The 21,556-nt window shown below is 40.8% G+C and overlaps 1 protein-coding gene across 1 annotated transcript in view; it reads left to right on the forward strand.

Annotated features, from left to right (window-relative positions):
• Window positions 1–21,556, forward strand: part of LOC146003166 (uncharacterized) — a 379,420-nt gene that overhangs the window by 215,202 nt on the left and 142,662 nt on the right. The window contains exon 2 of the mRNA XM_083141352.1: window positions 13,021–13,071. The gene's annotated coding sequence lies outside the window, so the exon portion shown is untranslated. The remainder of the gene's footprint in view (window positions 1–13,020; window positions 13,072–21,556) is intronic.

Consider the following 21,556-nt stretch of genomic DNA (forward strand, 5'->3'; position numbering starts at 1 on the left):
TAAATGAAGAAATAGTATCAAATGTTTAATACTCACTTTCAGTACTGTATCTAGAACTTGAAGTAAATTAATAAATAAGTCTAAATGTTCAATATTAAGTTTAATTTTAGTATGTAGTACTTGAAGTAAATTAATAACACTAAATGTTTAATTCTCAGTTGTAGTACATTAGCTAGAACGTGATATAAATAAATAAACAGCAGAAAATGTTTACAACTCAGTTTCTGCCCGTATCTAGAACTTGAAGTAAATAAATATATAACACTAAGTGTTTACCACTCAACGTCTTCATTACCTAACCACATCAATAAGTCACACATTAAATATAAAAAATCCGTGTTACTTCTTACAAAGTTTCTTTGCAATATTAGCAACAGGGCTCTAGTTCAGCTTTCATCCTGCATGAATTAAAGATTCCATCAGAAGCAAGTGAGAGATTCTACTAATTAAGACAGCTCAAAAATTAAAGACTCGTTAAAAGGTAAAGAAAGATTAGCTGCACGAAGAAGGAGTTAAATATTCAGGGAGGAAATCTTGATGGGAGTTTCCGAAGTTTCTAATCAGATTATAAAATTTTCATTAAAAATCTCTCGGTTCAAATTTAGGTGTGTTCTTAGGAATAACCACACCTGCACATTTAAGTTCATCCGGAATTTTAATTTCTTCGTGGTCTTTGTCGTCCGCATGAATAAATTGAGAATAATAGTTCTAATTAATAGGTTAAAATGTCGTTTAAAAAATCGGAATTAAATCCCGCATTTTCAAGATAAGTTGTGGGAAGATGTGTTTCATGTTGTTAAGCCTTGTTAATTGTTAATGTATACGTTTTCTTTCTTTGTTATTTTCCCCTTTAATGGGTATTGTTTGTTTGTTTTAATGTTATTGTTAGTGTTGTTGTTGAATTTATAGTTTTTTGGCTTTATGTTGAAGAATAAATGCAATAAAAAGACATTGTCTAAGATATCAGAAGTTCCAACACCGAAAACTGAAGACATTTCTATTGCACGGGATTGGTTAGCGCTGATGACGTCACTTGGTAGACGGAAGCGAAATAATTGCTATGTATAGAACATAGTAGGAATGCGATAAGCAATGTATTTTACACTCGTTTGACATGTTACACTTAATTGCTACTTGAAACTATGAACACACAATATGAATGACTCAAGATTAATTGTGTGCATAAATAAGGGTATATTCTTATTTATAATTCGATAATTTGTTAATATATTGCACTGCTGGATTTCCCAGGACCCTATGTGTGTGTGTGTGTGTGTGTGTGTGTGTGCACAATGCACATACATACACCTTGATTGAATGAGTTGCAAGACAACATGTGTTTACACAGAACGTTGATTGATATGTGTGAGATGATTCGAAATCTGTTAAATACACTATTTTAAATAGAAATAGGCAGCTCGTTGTATTGTGATTGTATAAGAGACATGCTTTATATTACAATGAATGTTCAAAATGATATGTCTTTAATAAGCTTTTGTCAAAATGTAAGATATTGTCTTTTCATTTTCTGCCATCACGTCCTGAGAGAAATATTAAGGAGACTCGCATAACTCTATCGCGCACGGAGATTGGGCAGCTACCGTGACGTAGTAATCCTTTGGCTCCGCCAAAAAGAAACGTCACAATGTGGCTTCGTTAAAATTATCCTTTGATGATAGATGAAACGTGATTGTATCTTATAAGAAAGGATGGGCTTAATTGGTGTTGCTTTGGGGAGGCAGTCACATCTCTTTAATATTACAAATTGGAAACTGTATCTCTGTAGGTTAACGAGACTGGCGCCTAGACCTACTTCAAGGATAATGCAATTTGTCCTCACCCTGCATATCAAATTCCCTTTCAGAAATAGCGGATACCCAGGGATTCCAGGACAATACTTTGAAGAGCATCTGGATTACCGTAACCGGTAGCCAAATTCTACAGATAACTACAGATTTCTACAGATTCCCTTTAAAAAAATATAAAAAGTCCCGTTTCTAAAAACATGAAAATGCTTGTGCAGGAAAGAATGAACAATTGTCTGTGTTTGAATGACATTTAAAATGATGAATAGCCCACCTCGCACTCAGAAACGAACAGAGTTCAAAGCGTGAAGGGTTTTGTTGAAAAAAAAAACATATCGTATCCTGGGTTCTATGCAACACGTTTTACACCCTTGCATATGTGGGTTGTATACGCTTCACCGCGCGAAAACCAGGCAAAAGATAGCAAAACCATTTCTGGCGTCGGCAGTACAAATTAATATTTTTTAACTCCACGCATTTAATTTCATGCATCCCAAGTTCATCCTTCATCATGTTCAAACTGTTCAAACAGCCTTGACTTCAGAGGTACGGGAATGTGCCTTAACATAGCCCCCATCTCTTTTCCCTTCTTTACGGTACCCGGTTGCGCTTTAATTAAACAAGTTAAACTGGGAGCAAAGTGGGGGTAGGGGCGGCTAGAAGTGGGGTTGGGGGGGGGGCTGACTCCAATTTCACTCCAGCCTCTGTAGGCTTAATTATGCTCTAGTGCAAGGCAGCATCAAAAATATCCGTTTGCCGTGAACTAGAAATTTATCGCTTTAAGTGCAAGGCTGTTTTCCCTCCCACTGGAATGGAAACAAAAGCGGTTTCTGATTAATGAGGGCGAGGTGTGATTGATCTTGTGTAACCAGCTCAATGAAGTCTAATTCATGCTCTCTCCCAGTTCTCTCTTCAGAAGTTTGGAAATGCAATACAAACGCGCTGAAGTTCAAACAAAACTATTAATAGAGTAGCCTTGACAAGCAAATACCGGTCTTTTATTTTCATCTTGCACCTCACACACACACTATATATATATATATATATATATATATATATATATATATATATATATATATATATAATCTTGTACGAGGGATGTTCAAAAAGTTATATTCATGCAAGCAATGCGTTCCACACGTGAACATGAATGGACACAGTGTAACTTTCCGTTGCACAGTCGTAACCCTTTGCTACTTTTGTCTGGAGCAAGGACTTTTCAGACCTTCACTGAAGCCATCTCAGGATCTCATCTCCTTGCAATTACACACAGGAAGTGCGGTCCCAAATACCTGTTCCACACAGGCTGTCTCCTTCCTATTACACACAGGAGGTGCGGTTCCTAATACCTGTTCCACACAGACGTCTCCTTCCTATTACACACAGGAAATGCAGTCCCTAATACCTGTTCCAGACAGGCGGTCTCCTTCCTATTACACACAGGAAGTGCAGTTCCTAATACCTGTTCCACAAAGGCGGTCTCCTTCCTATTACACACAGGAAGTGCTTAGCTAATAGCTCTACCACACAGGCCGTCTCCTTCCTATTATACACAGGAATTGCTTAGCTAATACCTGTTCCACATAGGCCGTCTCCTTCCTATTACACACAGGAAGTGCTTAGCTAATACCTGTTCCACACAGGCCGTCTCCTTCCTATTACACACAGGAAGTGCTTAGCTAATACCTGTTCCACACAGGCCGTCTCCTTCCTATTACACACAGGAAGTGCTTAGCTAATACCTGTTCCACACAGGCCGTCTCCTTCCTATTACACACAGGAAGTGCTTAGCTAATACCTGTTCCACACAGACGTCTCCTTCCTATTACACACAGGAAATGCAGTCCCTAATACCTGTTCCAGACAGGCGGTCTCCTTCCTATTACACACAGGAAGTGCAGTTCCTAATACCTGTTCCACAAAGACGGTCTCCTTCCTATTACACACAGGAAGTGCTTAGCTAATAGCTCTACCACACAGGCCGTCTCCTTCCTATTATACACAGGAATTGCTTAGCTAATACCTGTTCCACATAGGCCGTCTCCTTCCTATTACACACAGGAAGTGCTTAGCTAATACCTGTTCCACACAGGCCGTCTCCTTCCTATTACACACAGGAAGTGCTTAGCTAATACCTGTTCCACACAGGCCGTCTCCTTCCTATTACACACAGGAAGTGCTTAGCTAATACCTGTTCCACACAGGCCGTATCCTTCCTATTACACACAGGAAGTGCTTAGCTAATACCTGTTCCACACAGGCCGTCTCCTTCCTATTACACACAGGAAGTGCTTAGCTAATACCTGTTCCACACAGGCCGTCTCCTTCCTATTACACACAGGAAGTGCTTAGCTAATACCTGTTCCACACAGGCCGTCTCCTTCCTATTACACACAGGAAGTGCTTAGCTAATACCTGTTCCACATAGGCCGTCTCCTTCCTATTACACACAGGAAGTGCTTAGCTAATACCTGTTCCACACAGGCCGTCTCCTTCCTATTACACACAGGAAGTGCTTAGCTAATACCTGTTCCACACAGGCCGTCTCCTTCCTATTACACACAGGAAGTGCTTAGCTAATACCTGTTCCACACAGGCCGTCTCCTTCCTATTACACACAGGAAGTGCTTAGCTAATACCTGTTCCACACAGGCCGTCTCCTTCCTATTACACACAGGAAGTGCTTAGCTAATACCTGTTCCACACAGGCCGTCTCCTTCCTATTACACACAGGAAGTGCTTAGCTAATACCTGTTCCACACAGGCCGTCTCCTTCCTATTACACACAGGAAGTGCTTAGCTAATACCTGTTCCACACAGACCGTCTCCTTCCTATTACACACAGGAAGTGCTTAGCTAATACCTGTTCCACACAGGCCGTCTCCTTCCTATTACAAACAGCAATTGCTTAGCTACTACCTGTTCCACAGAGGCCGTCTCCTTCCTATTACACACAGGAAGTGCTTAGCTAATACCTGTTCCACACAGGCCGCCTCCTTCCTATTACACACAGGAATTGCTTAGCTAATACCTGTTCCACACAGGCCGTCTCCTTCCTATTACACACAGGAAGTGCTTAGCTAATACCTGTTCCACACAGGCCGTCTCCTTCCTATTACACACAGGAAGTGCTTAGCTAATACCTGTTCCACACAGGCCGTCTCCTTCCTATTACACACAGGAATTGCTTAGCTAATACCTGTTCCACACAGGCCGTCTCCTTCCTATTACACACAGGAAGTGCTTAGCTAATACCTGTTCCACACAGGCCGTCTCCTTCCTATTACACACAGGAAGTGCTTAGCTAATACCTGTTCCACACAGGCCGTCTCCTTCCTATTACACACAGGAAGTGCTTAGCTAATACCTGTTCCACACAGGCCGTCTCCTTCCTATTACACACAGGAAGTGCGGTTCCTAATACCTGTTCCACACAGGCCGTCTCCTTCCTATTACACACAGGAAGTGCTTAGCTAATACCTGTTCCACACAGGCCGTCTCCTTCCTATTACACACAGGAAGTGCGGTTCCTAATACCTGTTCCACACAGGCCGTCTCCTTCCTATTACACACAGGAAGTGCTTAGCTAATACCTGTTCCACACAGGCCGTATCCTTCCTATTACACACAGGAAGTGCGGTTCCTAATACCTGTTCCACACAGGCCGTCTCCTTCCAATTACACACAGGAAGTGCTTAGCTAATACCTGTTCCACACAGGCCGTCTCCTTCCTATTACACACAGGACGTGCTTACCTAATACCTGTTCCACACAGGCCGCCTCCTTCCTATTACAAACAGGAATTGCTTAGCTACAACCTGTTCCAAAGAGGCCGTCTCCTTCCTATTACACACAGGAAGTGCTTAGCTAATACCTGTTCCACACAGGCCGTCTCCTTGCTATTACACACAGGAAGTGCGGTTCCTAATACCTGTTCCACACAGGCTGTCTCCTTCCTATTACACACAGGAAGTACTTAGCTAATACCTGTTCCACACAGGCCGTCTCCTTCCTATTACACACAGGAAGTGCTTAGCTATTACCTGTTCAACACAGGTCGTCTCCTTCCTATTACACACAGGAAGTGCTAAGCTAATAGCTGTTCACACAGGCGTCTCCTTCCTATTACACATAGTTTGTGCGGTCCCTAATACCTGTTTCTTCTGTTCGTAACAGCCCATGAAGGGCCTTGGCTTCTACCGACTGCCGGTCTCCCTTCCACGCTTTCCCTCGTCACATCTAAGCGTGGAGATCTTCAACCAGGATTGGAATAGACTGGGGGTCAGCCCGACGTATCCCCAGCCGTTGTAGTATGTCTATGCGACCGGATTACGCTAACCCACTCGAAGTTCCCCAATTTTCTCACGAAGGTGGGTTGCCACCGGCCCTATACACAGGCCGAAAATTCCAGGAGATTGAACCCGGGATCGAACCCATGCCGTTGCCGTCCAAAGCAAGGTGCCTTAGACCGCACGGAGGAGGACAATACCTGTTCCACACTTCTTTTATCTTGCTTCTCAGAAAAAGAAATTTTAATTTGCAAATTGAAATTATCAGTTAATTGCATCAGATTATATGCAGGTTAGTCGCTTCCTTACCTTAAGCTCTAATTCGCAGAACAACAAATACGTAATATAACAACGCTACATTTCTCAACAGCTTACTTAAATTAAGCCGTACCAACAGGTTATTCTTATAAAGTAAGAATCTACACGTACATCAGCTATATCCATGCAATAATTAAGAACATGAATTCTACAAACGTTATAATGTAAATCAGCAATCTGATAACTAACTCCCTGGAAGTCTTAAACCCGAAGGTTTGTTGTCACAGCACGTGGTTTTCAAATTAGGATCCTGTAAACTTGTTCTTGCTCTCCCATACATGCTACATGGCCAGCCTGCCGAATTGGTTTAATATTCTGATACGTGAATATTTAATTTTGAAATAAATGTCAAACTAAATTTCAATGTACAGTCACCGGCAATATAAATGGAACACTTTCATATAATTCACAATTAGATGTAATATACGTACTTTGATCTGGCCAAAGCCTTTGATACTGTTAGTCATCGTCTTCTGATTCACAAATTATGCAATAGATTCAACATTCACGGCAAATTTCTAACCCTTCTCACAGATTACCTTAGCGATCGCCAACAACGTGTCGTTCTTCCAGCAACTGTTTCTAACTTTCTTCCTGTTCTCTCAGGAGTTCCACAAGGTAGTGTTCTAGGACCTCTCTTGTTCATATTATTCGTCGTTGACCTTGCCGACCATCTCACAGCTCCCTCTAGTAACTACCTTCTTTTCGCAGATGACTGTAACATTTTCAGAGAAATCTCCACTTCCGACGATGCTCATCTTCTTCAGAATGCCATGACATAACATTTACTTCCTGGTGTCTGACATGCGACCTTACATTACATCCTGAAAAGTGTACTACTCTCACTATCTCTCTCAAGAAGAACCTGTTAAAGTCATCTTACTCCATCTCTGGCAATAACATCCAAGCAGTATCCTCTCACAAGGACATAGGCATTGTTTTCGACCAAAAGCTCACATTTGGTTCATGCACCACAAAAAAGGCAATACATCTCTTAGGTTTACTCTACCGCTTCACTGAAATTAGTGACATCTCAGCCCTCACCTTGTACTGCAAATCATTCATTTCCCCAATAATAGAATATTTGTTCTCCCGTCTGGTTCGTGGCATGTTCCACTCATCTCTCCAGAATCGATTCAGTCTTCCACTTCTTCCTAGCTATAGTACGTCACAGGGTTGCCTCATTACGCAATTTTTCATCTCTGCATCTCCTGTCTTTTCTAAACCTACAAACTGCTTATCAGCGACGTTTGCAGAATGATTTCAGTTATTTATACAAAATTGTGAATGGCAAAATCCACTGCAACACACTTCTTGAGGAATTCCACTTTAGAGTACCTATGCGCACAACACGCAACACAAGATTATTTTATACAAAAAACCTAGACTAGAAATTCAAAACAGATCCCTCTTTTACAGACTTGCAGCACAATACAATGATCTCCCCTCAAGTATTGATATATTTTCCTCCGAGTTTGCCTTTCGGTCTTCTATCAGAATAATGCTTGTAATTAATATCACATAGTGCCATCTTTTACTTATTTTTTTGGTCATTTGCTATTCACTTTTATGTTGTTCTGTTACTCTTAATTCTTTTTCAATTTTTCTAATTTAATTTTTATTTTGTTATTTTTTGCTTACTATTATTATTATTGCTTTCTCATTGTTGACAATTTCAGTGTAAAATGCCCACCTGTGCTGTATATGGAATTTTCTAAATAAATAAATAAATAAAATACCTGTTTCCCCTGTGTGCTGTTGCCTAATTCTACGAAGGTGGTAGAAGTTTCAATTGAAAATTTGGTATTAAGATCCATTCATCGCCTTGGAGTTAGGCAACACACATACCGCCTTGAGGGAAGCGAGTATTGTACGATGTAGGTGTCCCATTTCTCTTGCCAGTGGCTGTACAAATAATGTTGTAGACACCAATAGATTTAATATAGGTTACGATATTTATTAAAGTCTTGATGTTATTGCTGTTATCGGATTCAAGACACCGAAATCCCCCTCGCTCCATGTCTACACCCTGGATTTCATTTTGCAAACTAGCGAGGCTTTGGCATCTGGTCTCACAGCCAGTATTATCCTCTGTGGGCTCGTGTTGTATCAATCATATGTGTGTGCGATTTATATTTTCACCAATTTCAACTTTGCACCTTCCATCCTCATCTTCGTGATTAACCAAAATTGGCAGAAAAGATTAGTAAAATCAGCCAATCAATCAAATTTGGTGTTCTTATACTATTGAACCTAAAAGGGATGAGGAGACAGGTGATTGGAGAAGGATACATAATTTAGAACTGCACAATATGCATTAATATACATATATTATTAGAATAATTTACTCAAGAAGACTTAGGTGGGCACGCCATGTGGCACGAATGGGAGAGGAAAGAAGAGTTTACAGGATTCTTGTTGGGAAACCTGATGGTAAGAGACCTGTAGGAAGGCCAATACAATGATGGAGCGATAACGTTGAGATGAACGTAAAGGAAATCAGTAAAGACGTACAAGATTGGATTGATCTTGCCCAGGATAGGGGCAGATAGAAGGCTTGTGTGGCTGCAGCCATAAACCTTCCGGTTTAAGAAGACTAGAGAGTTAGTTATACTACTGGAAAATGATCATCTACCATGAGTATTAATCACGATTTGATTATACTCATAAAATACTCGAACCCAGTACCCTCGAGATCGTGAACCGACCATGCAAAATGCGCGACCACTGACCTGACGATAACACCATATCAAATTCATTAAAAATCTACCACAGAGGCCACAAAATACAATTTTCCACATAAATCCCAAGCCGCTCTCTCACACCCCTCCACTCTACACACACCCACCTCGAATTCCGAGGTTCACCCGCTGTGCGTCAAAGAGAGAGAGGAAAAATATGCGATGTGTTTTAGTAATCGTATGCTGCCAACAACCGTATGAAATTTTCAACTCCGGCATCTGCTTTCGATTTTGTTTCTACCCCCTGAGCGGAAACATTCAATCTACGGAGAGCAACTGTGCTACCTAAAAAATTCATGATTACATCACCTGGTGTTCTCCGGGGACGCAAAGTCCTCTGTAATCCCACCCCTCTCAACGACCATTCTTTGCTTTCACTTATATTATTTTTCCCAGCGCAGCGAAAAGAACCTACTTTCGAATAATGCCGTTTCCTCTTCGTGGAATCGATGCACTCGCTCATCCGGCCGTTTTAAATGCAAACGCAAGAGTGAAAACCTGTAAACGTTCTTCAAGCGCAAACAGAGGAACTTATCTCCTGATTAGAGATGTTAGTAAATACGCAAAGAAATGGAAAACTCGTTAACGCCCGGTTTAGGCGAAAATATTTTTCCTTAGCACTTTTCTTAACATTTATGCCAAGACGAAATGTCACCGTTTAAAGTGAAAAATCGTATATGGTATTTCAGATGCCCTGGCATATTTCATGGCACTTCTCAAGGATAGGATACGTCCTATTTCCGTAGCATAACCAATCAGAAGCAAGCGCTAGGTCACGTGTGCAGATGTAATGCCTGACGCATGAGATGTACACAATGTAACTTATCACTTCACATTTTTAAAAGCCGATAACTATTCAACCCAGGCCCGTTGCTAGACGGGGGCAAGGGGGGCAACTGCCCCCCTGAGGGCCTGCTTTGCCCCCCCTGTGAAAAATACAGAACACATTCCTACCTGGGATTCTCACTAATCTTTACAATTATATCATGTGTTACTCTAGCAACATAACAAAGACACTTATTGATTTTGTGATTTATTAGGGTGTACGGGATTCCGTATAATGTCGTATCAGGATTGGGAGGAGAAATTCCCTTCCATATTAAGACTTCGGGAAATGATTTTGCAACATTTGTGACATTTTGAGTAGTCTTATATTAAAGGTACCTAATGAGTTTGGATGTTTTCCTTGGATGTGTTGCAATGAAGTTTGAACTATACATATTGCTATATTAACCTGAAAATAAATCTTAGAATGGAAATTGGAGCCTCAAACGCCTAGACACAGCGTTACTTATTATACAGTTACTATTATCCTTTGCGCATCAGGCCCAATTACGTCTTAATCCGGCCCTGGCTGTTGGTACATATTAATCGTCTATTAACATTATCGACCTGTAAATATCAAGTAGACACAGTCTCTATTAGTCTATTTATGTTAAACTGTATATTCTTTGGCAATCTGGAAAGGTCATTATCGAAATATTGCTATTTGATGTTGCTCGTACTTTTTTTTTCGTTCTTTGCAGTTTCAATATATCAACCCTTTTCTGTTACTTACCTCTTTTGGGGGAAGGGGCAAGTGCCTCTGTATACCCTGCTATATCTGCCAATGCGACACAACATATTATAAATTTGCCCCCTCTAGGATTGACTTCGCCCCCCCCCCTACAAAGAATTCCTGGCTATGGGCCTGATTCAACCGAGAGGAATAACGTTTCTTTTCAAACGTGATTAGGTACAAAGCAGTTGCGCTGCTTAAATACATACCTTATAACGTTTATAGTACACATATGGAAGAATATTTTAATTCCTTCAATTGCGAACACCTTGCACTTACCATAGATGATGAAACTCTATATACCGTTCGTGCTGTATATATTATACATTGTAATCGCAAGGCTAACCGAAATGTTACATGAAATGCTTCCTAAAGTACACCTGCCTTGCAGTTCTCAAAGATCATTACATCATTATTGCTACTCTCTGTATTTATCAACATTTCTCCCCTTTCATCTTCAACGCAAAATCAGCCATTTTCACCTTGTTCTTGTCTTAGTCAATTGCTACTTGAACTATTGTCATTACGGATACATTTGAACAGATTTACTGACCAATATTTCAAACGCATAGTGCAATTCTTTATGTTGAACTTGTGTTTACCTGAGATTTCAATATGATTTTCTTTTTTCGCTTTGATGTTTCAGGGTTGAGCAAAATTTTGTCGGAAATTAGAATTTTGTTCAACGGATAGTCAAAAATATAAATATTATGTTCTAAAACTTTCAGTGTAATTATTCACGTAAATTAATTTTCTGTATTCTGTATTCAACTTATGTCACAATATACAGCTAAAACCAGAGAACCGTATTTTCATTATGCCTGCATGTAATTTTAATTTCTTATATTTATCTTAACAATTGACTTAATATTTCACAATGAAGGGCGTCGCCAGAAATTTGAGTAGGGGAAGAGTCAGACGTTTATAAAACTTGAATAGAAATAATAGCAAAGATAAAAATAATAATAGTAATGTATTTTTATTGTAAATCAATAAAAAAATAAACCGATTCTTTTCACATTTATTTTATTACGATATTATTATTATTATTCCCTTTGACCTCCCGATGGCGCAGTGGTAGCGTTGTCGCCTTGTAATCAAGGGTTCCCGTGTTCGATACTCTATGGAGGCGCATAGTGGTTCGGATCCCACTTTAAACTGTAGGTCCAGTCCCGATTAGCCTTACTATGCATAAAGAGGACTTAAAACACCAAATCAATAAATCATCCTCTTATTCACTTTACCTTTTTTTTATTACCTGGATCCACCCGAAGAATTAATATCCAGCACTACTTTATTAATTACTTGCTGATTACCCGGCGTTCCCCGGGTGTTTATTTATCCCAATCTTGTATTAGACAGCAAAATAATGAATTCTAACTATAGTGTAAAATGTAACTAATTTTAAATTTGATCGTGAATGTCACCAATTAGCTTAGCGACTCCGAAAAGTATGGATTCGACCCTAATCTAGGTCACTTGTGGCATTTTATTTTTCACCCACTCTCACCTCGCATGCCGATAGGTGATGAACTTGGAATTGAACCGTATTGGGAGTGTTACGAAAACTATGGATTCCATTCGCAACACAGCCTGAATGTTAGACAACCCGAGAAACATTATCGTTGTGCGGATTGCATAGAGTCACGGATGTCTGTTTGTGCCGAATTTAATATCGGTGGTTCTCGATTATTTATACATATCACCCCTTCCCATCCCCAACCTTAGGGGGTGACAGGGGTGTCTTATCCCCACAGTATTTCTTTCCAGGTTGCAAATGATACTCGTACCAAGTTTGGTTGAAATCGCTCCAGGCGTTCGAGAGTTATTGCTGAACAAACAAACACACACATATACACACACATATATATATATATCTATTTTTATATAAATAGATAGATAGAAGATAGATTATTTGCATTTAATACAGTTGTGTAACATCTCCCATAAAAGAATCTCATTTTCTGAATTTTGAAATACGTGGAACTACGTATTCCTTTCACAAACTGGTTACTGAGTTCTACACTAAATTATTTTCGATGCAACGCATTGTTCACTTTGATAATTTTATAGGAATACTAACTGAACTCTTAATTTGTGTCGATAAGAATCAAAATAACAACCTTTTTTTCTGTAATTTGAAACAACCCATGACAATTTACAAGGGTAGCGAGTCCGTGTGCACACCTATAAGGTCAGTTGCCTTCTAGCTCGGTAAGGTCATTCATAAAAAAATACATAGTATATTGTACAGTTCTCTGAAATCATATGTGTAATTCAGTAACATATACATTTTTATTTTCTTGTAGGTTTGACTTCGTTCGCGATCTGTCATCCAATGTTTATCGAGAACCAGTCTGGTAAGTTTCATCTGTTATTAGTAGTATTTGTTTAATTCCACATTAATTTTACAATTTGTGGTGTGGTTGTAAATGAGGAACGAAGAAGTGTAAGCGTTATAATGAGCTGGAATGCAGATTGGTGCGAGGTAAGGGTGTTCACGTAGAGAGGTGAATGGTCGAAGTTTTGGAGAAAAGGATAAGACGAGAGTGTCAGGGAGGTCGATGAGAGACAGGAATGCGTTTGAGTTGGTGTTTTAAGTCCACTTTATGCACAGTAAGGCTAATTGGGACTGAACCTACAGTTTAAAGTGGGATCCGAACCACCGGGAATCGAACCCAGGACCCCTTAGAGACAGCAATGAGAGAGCATCGAGGAGAAGAGAAGGTCCTCAAGAAACTCAGGTAAATCCTAAACAACCTTCTAAACTTGCGTATGTCTGTTCTTGTATTATTACTATTGGAATAAATGGATGTTCTATAATTCGTTTCTCATAAAATCTTCGGTATTATCATGCCTTTTGCCAAGGATGAATAGATTATCTTTCTGGGCGTCCGGGTTCGAATCCCGGCCTAAGCATTGGTGTTCTTCGTCAGTGTCCCTTCATCAATTTCATCATATCATTCACTCATCCTCATTTTCATCATTAACCAAAAATGGCAGAAATGCGAAGTAAAATAAACCCAGTCCTTGTAAGTATCTTTTCAACAATATGTATTGCATCAGCTGTTTTTAATTTATTCCTACTTAATTTCATCGTCAATTTTCACCTGAGTTAGGTGACTACCTACGAAGCCTAGAGGGAGCCTAGTTTTTTTTTACTCTACGTTACCAATTTCATTATCATTCTTCTAAATGTAGACAGGAAACTATCCTAACCATAACATGCATGATTCAGGTTCGAAGGTTTCACAAAATCGAACGAAGGACTATTTGCCATTTATAGTTGTATAGTTAGGTATTTTATTTGAGTTGTACCTTTCGCAGCCAAGCATCCAACTTGTCATGAGGACAAGTGGTCTCATCATAACGGGGATGAATGGTGAATAGCTACATTCTCTATTAAGCTATTGGGAGTGGTTGGTTCGATCCCATCTTTCAGTAGAATGATACGATACTTTTCGTACCCATAACAGAATATATTTACCTCTTACGTAGGAATTTGTGATATTTGTTGTAAGTCCACTTTGTACACTTATAGGTTAATCGGAACTGCGGAAACGATTTAAAGTGAGACGTCCGAACTGCTAAGTTCCTCCACTGGGTATCGAACCCGAAAACCCTTGATTACAAGGCGATATTACATTATATTGAATGATTGATTGATTTCGTGTATTTTACTTTGCTTTTCTGCTACTCTTGGCTATTCGCGATGATGATGAGGGATGATCAGATGAAATTGATGAAGGGACACTCGCAAAGAACACCCATGCCCAGGCCGAAATTCGAACCCAGGACCCCTTGCATCGTAGCGCACTGTACTAACGATTTCGCCACGGAGATCGGTACATTAGAATTGAAAACAATCCAGTGAGAGTATACGTAGGTATACGGCATCCGCACGTAAAACCAACAAGGTCGCGGAAAAATAAGTTAGAAAAAGAATTTGAGGTCGAGAATTCTGATCACGTGTTACCCAGAAATACGATTGAGACCGGAAACTAAGGAAGAAACGGTGGCAGAGTCACATCACTGGAAGACTGGATGCTGGATCCTCCGCTGGAGAAAATCTCCCGCTCCGAAAGAAAAAAAATCCTAGGAAAGGAACGTGACCCAAGTGGAAGCCCAACTTTTTTTCCCTCTCCTTACTCCTTTTTTTTTTATTTCTCTCCGCGAACTTCTCCGCGAAAAAAATGTCCAGGAGAAACCAGTGGGAATAGGTACAAAGACATCAAAAGGCATTCGTCAGAGAGCTTTCAATTTGGTTCCCTTCTTTCCTTTAAGGAAAAGGGAAAGTTTTTGTAATGACGCAAGATAGAATGAGTGATGCATCACTTGTACTTGTCGGAACTGGTTGCACTAAAGATAAATTGACCCTTGCATATGCAAACATTCAAAAAATATATTGCTGCTTTTGTTGGCTTCTTAACGTGTTACAGTCCCAATTAGGGTTGGGTATTTACGGTAAAAAAGTGTTGACTTGATACATAAACGAACGTAAAATACATACAAACACACAAATCCACAGATTGTAAGGCGATGCGTCAGAAACTATAGTAATCCGTATATTTCTATACATCCCTTTATTAATTAATTTATTATAATTATTACACATCTTTTGCTCCATTTTGTCCTTTTGTTTACCTAACTTTCGTCTTAAAAGGTAGGGTGTGGTTTGCATATTCTACAGCCAAAAGAGTTCGGTAAACAAATTACGTAAATTTGAATAATTGAAGGGTGCTGAGTACGAAAAATACGATGAAAATTGTTACTTGTCTCTAGATTGTTAAGATCTTGAGCTAGTGCTTCCAGGATGAATGGTGGACTCAGATGTCCTAGCCAGTTACGACCTTCAACAGTAAAAAGTAAATCAAAGATTAGAACAGTTTCTGGGCTCTGCCGCGTGTAACCGACAGCATTATGATTCATATAATCAGAGCGCGGACTTCGGCGAAGACGAGGACTTACGTCACCAGAACGCGGACCGCAGTGAAGACTACAGAGAATACTTCTGGCAGCTGCAAATTCATGCACCTCTCCTCTCTCTATGATTGGGTAAATTCGGCCGGTCATTCCAATAACTTTTCACATGAAGCATGTACATATCAGTTCTCATTATTTTCTGATTGATGGACATTCTCACTCATGAATAGTGCGATTTTCATCCAGAGATGCAATCCTTTGAAATTACAGTTTCAACACCAGCTCAAAGGTTGTTCAATTTCTCTCAATGGATTCTGCTTGATAAAGCGATTCACATTTCCTGTGCAGGAAAGCCAGAAACATATTTGCAATGACATGACAAATCTTAATTTATATGTTTGCAACTACCCATGCATGGTTTAAATTCAATTCGTACGTCAGTTGCAATCTTGTACAAATAGTACACTTATTGATATAACCGTTAAGAAATGCAACGATTCAATATTTGATTAAAGAAAATAGTAAAAGGTAAATAAAGATCAAAACAGTTTCTGGGCACTAGCGCGTGTAATTGACAGGATTTTTTTTTAAGTCAGGATGTGTGTATCCCAGCATATTGTTTATTTAACATTAACTGGAGTCGACAATAATTTACAATTCTTTTACAATGATATTTTTTTCTTTACATCAATATTTCACAAAAACTAATGCAACTGTCGCTTTAGTACAATATACAATACTCACTACTACAGTTATGGAAGACAATCACAAACAAAATACATATAACAGATCAGATGCCAGACAGTAGCTCCCGGAGGAGTTGTAGCCTGGCATCTATGTCCGTAGTGCGGTGAGGAGCTTGAAGTCCATCAACCAATATCTGTAGGGGCTGGAGGAGAATGGGGTCCAGCAATTTATGTAACAGCCGACGTAATACTTCTAGGTTGTCTGCTCGCGGCAATGACGGTCTCATAGGGGAGACTTGTGGTTGGCTGGGAGAAGGTGCGGCCAACGTGGAAATGGTATCTGGCTTCCGTGGTTGAATGCTCCTCGACTTTGAAATCGGAGGTAGTTGAATGGAACTTGGCGGAGATATTGATTATGGTTCAATAGGAGCAGTTGGAGTCGATGTTGTGGGCAGTTTCTTCTTCTCCTTGATACGGACCTGGTGTTTTGCTTTGAGCCGAAAGCACGGGAAGCCTATAAGAGTCGAAAATACAGTGCTCAAAAAAAGTCTTGCATATTCAGGGTTTGTGATCATGTTATTGTACTTGATACATGGAATCATATTTAAGAGTACAGGGGAGACATACAAACAGAAAGAAAACAGTGCAGCCATGCAGTTGAAACAAAATCATACCAGAATCACACCACGAGAACAAGATTGAAAATGTGGGATTCGAAACACAAAAGAAGGCAGTGCAATGCCGTGTACCTACGGCTCGCAGGCATGCTTTGGATCAACAGATGGGAGTTCAGTACCGTGTTTAGCCACCTCGAGCCCGAAGGCATGCTTGAACACGACAGGGCATGCTAAGGATAAGAGCATACAACTTCTCCTGAGGAAGACTGTCCCACTCTTGAATGGCAGCCTCCTGCAATTGCACCTTGTTCACAGGAGGATTTTTGCGGCTGCCAATTGCTGGCTTCAGGTGTCCCCATGCATGTTCCACACAGTTCATGTCTGGTGAATACACCGGCCACACCATGTGTCGAATGCCATGCACATCGAGGAACTCTTGAACCACTCTGGCTCGATGTGGTCGTGCGTTATCATCCAGCAACATGAAGCCATCCCCCACCGTTGTAGAGAAACCTGCTACCAAGAGAGTTCGAGAATAGCGTTTCTGTACATCAGACCGGTCAGGTGACCCTGGACAGGAATTTGGGGCGTACATCGACCAAACATGATTTCACCCCAAAACATGATGGAATTCCCCTGCTGCTGGTGACGTTCCTGGATGAAGGGCTGGTTCAATCTCTCATCTGATCGTCTCCAAACCCTTATGCTTTTGCTTGACGAGTGCAAACTGATGGTGACCTTGTCTGTAAAGAGCGTGTGCTCCCACTGTTCCTGACTCCATTCGCTGTGCATTGTTGCCCACCTTACACGGTCTCTCTTATGGTGTGGATTAAGAGGAAACTTGGGTATGAGTCTTCTTGACGTCAGTCCTTCCTCATGAAGTCGATTCCGCACTGTCTGATTGGAAATATTCGCTCCTGAGGCTATCCGCAGATCTTGGCACAAACTGGTAGCAGTTGCAATGGGTCTACGACGTGCCAAAATTACCACTAACCGATCTTCCCTGCGTGTTGTTTTGCGTATCCGCCATGTCCTTGGTCGATTAGCAACTGATTGTGTCTCCCTGAATTTCTTCCACACTCGAGAGACATCACCTTGGCTCACTCCAACACGGGTATCGACGTCTACTTGGCCATATCCCTCTTGCAGCAGCGTTACAATTCGAATCCGGTCCGTAGCAGAAACGGTTGCTCGAGGCATGTTGCCCTTCGTTTTCCACCCGCTCTCTGTGCAGTTTCCAACTAACAAGTGCGGATAAGACACGGACAATGCTTCCCATTGGGCTGCTTTCAAATCTGCTCAGGGATCAGGTGGCAACTACTGCCCTCTATCTGCTGAATATCGAACTCACTTGGCGCATTCTGTCGGTTTCTATCTCGGGCATTGCTCACATAATGAACATTGTATACCTTTTGGGGATATCGCGTATCAAACCGCATGCAATCATAATATGCAAAACTATTTTTGAGCACTGTACATGGGACAACTCTTGCAATTTGCTGTATGTGCCCCGGCACAGTTAATACACTAAGCCGGGAAATTAGTTGATTTTGTTGGGCAATCTGCAATGGTGTGCCCCCTTGCACATTTGACACATCTAGGTAATAAATAGCAAAATATCTGTCCGTGGCCAAAGTTCTGACAGCGATGGCATTGTAGAAGTTGGTGTGGCCGTAGTTTTTCCACCTGGATTGTGAATCCAGAGAACTTGACGAGATTATAAATGTCCGAGGAGGGTCGAACCCCCCCCCCCCCGGTGCGACAATTCTGCGCGTTGTAAAGTAACAATGACCAGTGGGAGTGAACCCTTCTTGAGACCCCGATCAGTCGGGGATGAAGAGGTTGGAGTGGAGTCTCTGTCAGGGAGACGTCGAACTGTGTCGATGAAAAAGCCAAGTGCCTGTAAGGCATGATAGACTTCACGCTCGGAGAAATCCAGAGGAACGACTTTGCTGCTGATCCTACAGCCATGGCGGCGGGGCGACCTTCCGTCCAGAATTGCAGACGCTGACAAACATTGTTGAAGTCCGAGACTGACTGGCAGTGTATCTTTAGTTGATTCCTCGAACAGACGAACGTGGGCGATGTGGTTGTCTCATTTTTCAACACTTCTGCAATAGCAGAGTGTTGAGAAGTGTTGACAAAAATTGGCCGAATATATTTTTCGGTGCAAAACGGAACTTTCTCAGTTCGCTGGTAACCATATGGGGTTGACGAACATCGTGCTTTCAGAGTTTCACCCCAGGACTGCGATTCCCTGCGACGTTTCACCCTTGGCTCGGGCGTCGAAGAGTGAGACATCCTGTCTCAACGGGTCCGAGGCTGGGAAACGTCTTCTAAGAGTGGTTAGAACTTGACAGTACTTGACACTGCGCCTTATATAACCAGAGCGCGGACCTCTGCGAAGACGAGAACTTCCGTAATCAGAGCGCGGGCTGCAGTGAAGGCAATAGAGAATACTTCTCCCAGCTGCAAAATCATGCATCTTTTTCCCCCCTCTATGCTTGGGTAAAATAAAAATAGGCAGAAACCGACAGTTTCAGTTCGTTATGCCTATTTCTTATGTTACATCTTCTTTTAGTCGTTCTTCTGCCACTTTTGGCTAATCTAGAAGAAAAAAATTGAAAGGGTACCTGCGTCATTGTCGCACTTTTTGTTTGTGGTCATAATGAAAAAAACGTTGAGATATCCGTGTTTCGCGAGAGAGGTTGGGGCGGAAGGGGGGCGAGGAGGGAGGCAAGTCGTGTGTAATTCATTACACCGCACTGCATGCCTGAAAGGGAATATGGAATGAAGAAGTATTGATCGAATTTCTTATGAGCCCGTGGTAGGGGGTTTGAACAAGTTCGAACACAGCTCTTGTTAGTAACTCTAAAATGAAATTGGTTTTACTTCAAGCTTTCTCCCCTCTCTCAAACACAAATTTCATCAATCACATAACTCTTGATCTCAATTTACGCGTTTAATCTGAACACTTCAAAATTGCTACGTGCCGTTCAGACCACACACTCGTAGGTTACGTACGGTACATTTACGTAACATACATCAGAACACATTTTTCGTCGACTCTGTGACGGAGCGCGTTATGGCACCAAGGGTGCAGGGTTCCAATCCCGACCTTGGCATGGGTGTTTTTGTGAGTAACCCTGTATCAATTTCATCATATCATCACTCATCCTCATTGTCGCGATTACTCAAAAAGTGGAAGAAAATAGACGCTAAATAACCAAAATCAAACATTTAAACAAAATCAAGTAAATTAATTATTTGTCATCGCTTGTGTCACTAATATTGTTGTCTTGTAATCAGGGCCTTCCAGGATCGTAAGAGGCACATTGCAGTTGTTATGACTGCACTCTAAACTGTTATATCATAATGTTCTGAAAGGAGAATTAATGTAGGCGGTGACCGAAAACTTTAAGAGGTGAACTTTAGACAACACCACCCAAATTCCCGGATTCGTACCCTGGTCTGAGCATGGATTTTATTTGTGAGTGTACCTTCAGTAATTTCATCTAGTCATAACTAATCCTCGCGATTAGACAATGGTGGCAGAAAAGCGACGCTAAATAAAAATAATACACAATGAACGTAGTTACGTGAAGCATTAAAAATCAAGATAAATCATGCAGGAATAACGCCGTTTATATGGTGCATTGAAAAAATCCTCTACTTTATATTTGACGAGTGGATGAACTTAATGCAAGCGACATAAATCTACTTATTCGCCTGTTGATTTTCAAAACTATCAGCAATGATATGAAAACGCTTAATTTATATGTCTATAAGTACTCAAGCATGGTTTAATTAAAATATATACATGATCAGTTTCATTTGGCGCTTACTTTGTAGGTAAGTTGAAATTTTGTAGAAAGAGTAGATTTACTAATATAATTGTTAAGAAATCCAACGATTCAATATTTGAGCAAAGATAACAGTAAAAAGTAAATTGAAGATTTGAACAGTGTCTGGGCACTGGAGCGTATAATAGACATAATTATGCTTCATATAATCAAAGCGCGGACCTCGGCGAAGACGAGCACTTACGTCATCAGAGCGCGGACCTCAATGGAGACTATAGAGAATACTTCTCCCAGTTGCAAATTCATGCATCATTTCCCCCCGTCTATGCTTGGGTAAATATGGGCAGAAACCAACAGTTGCAGTCCGTTAGGTAACGAATTGAAGACCTTGCTAGCATACTGAAGCACGAAACTTGCGAAAAACAAACAGAGGAAAAACTACCTCAAGGGACCCTCGCTCATGAATATCTAACAACGAGCCCTTTATATGCCACAGTTACTTTCTCCTCATTGAGGGAAGCCCGTAATGGCTTTATGGCTAACTGCATGCAGAATATCACGCGAAACGATGCAAATTGAGTCAAGAAAACGAACCGGCACTGACATTATCATGTCCTAGCGAGAAAGAAGGAAAAAAAACTCTGGAATGAATTAAAGGTTTTACATGACCTCTGAATTTCTCGCATTCAGATGTCGCTAGTACAATATACCGCAACGCCAATATATTCAGGTGACCTTATATATATGAACATTAGTTGCATCTCCACACGTTATGTTATATACCCCACTCAATGGAATTGTTTGCTGTGACCTGCA

The sequence above is a fragment of the Lepisma saccharinum genome, chromosome 19 (assembly GCF_977018435.1).
Source record: "Lepisma saccharinum chromosome 19, izLepSacc3.1, whole genome shotgun sequence".
Taxonomy (NCBI): Eukaryota; Metazoa; Arthropoda; class Insecta; order Zygentoma; family Lepismatidae; genus Lepisma; species Lepisma saccharinum.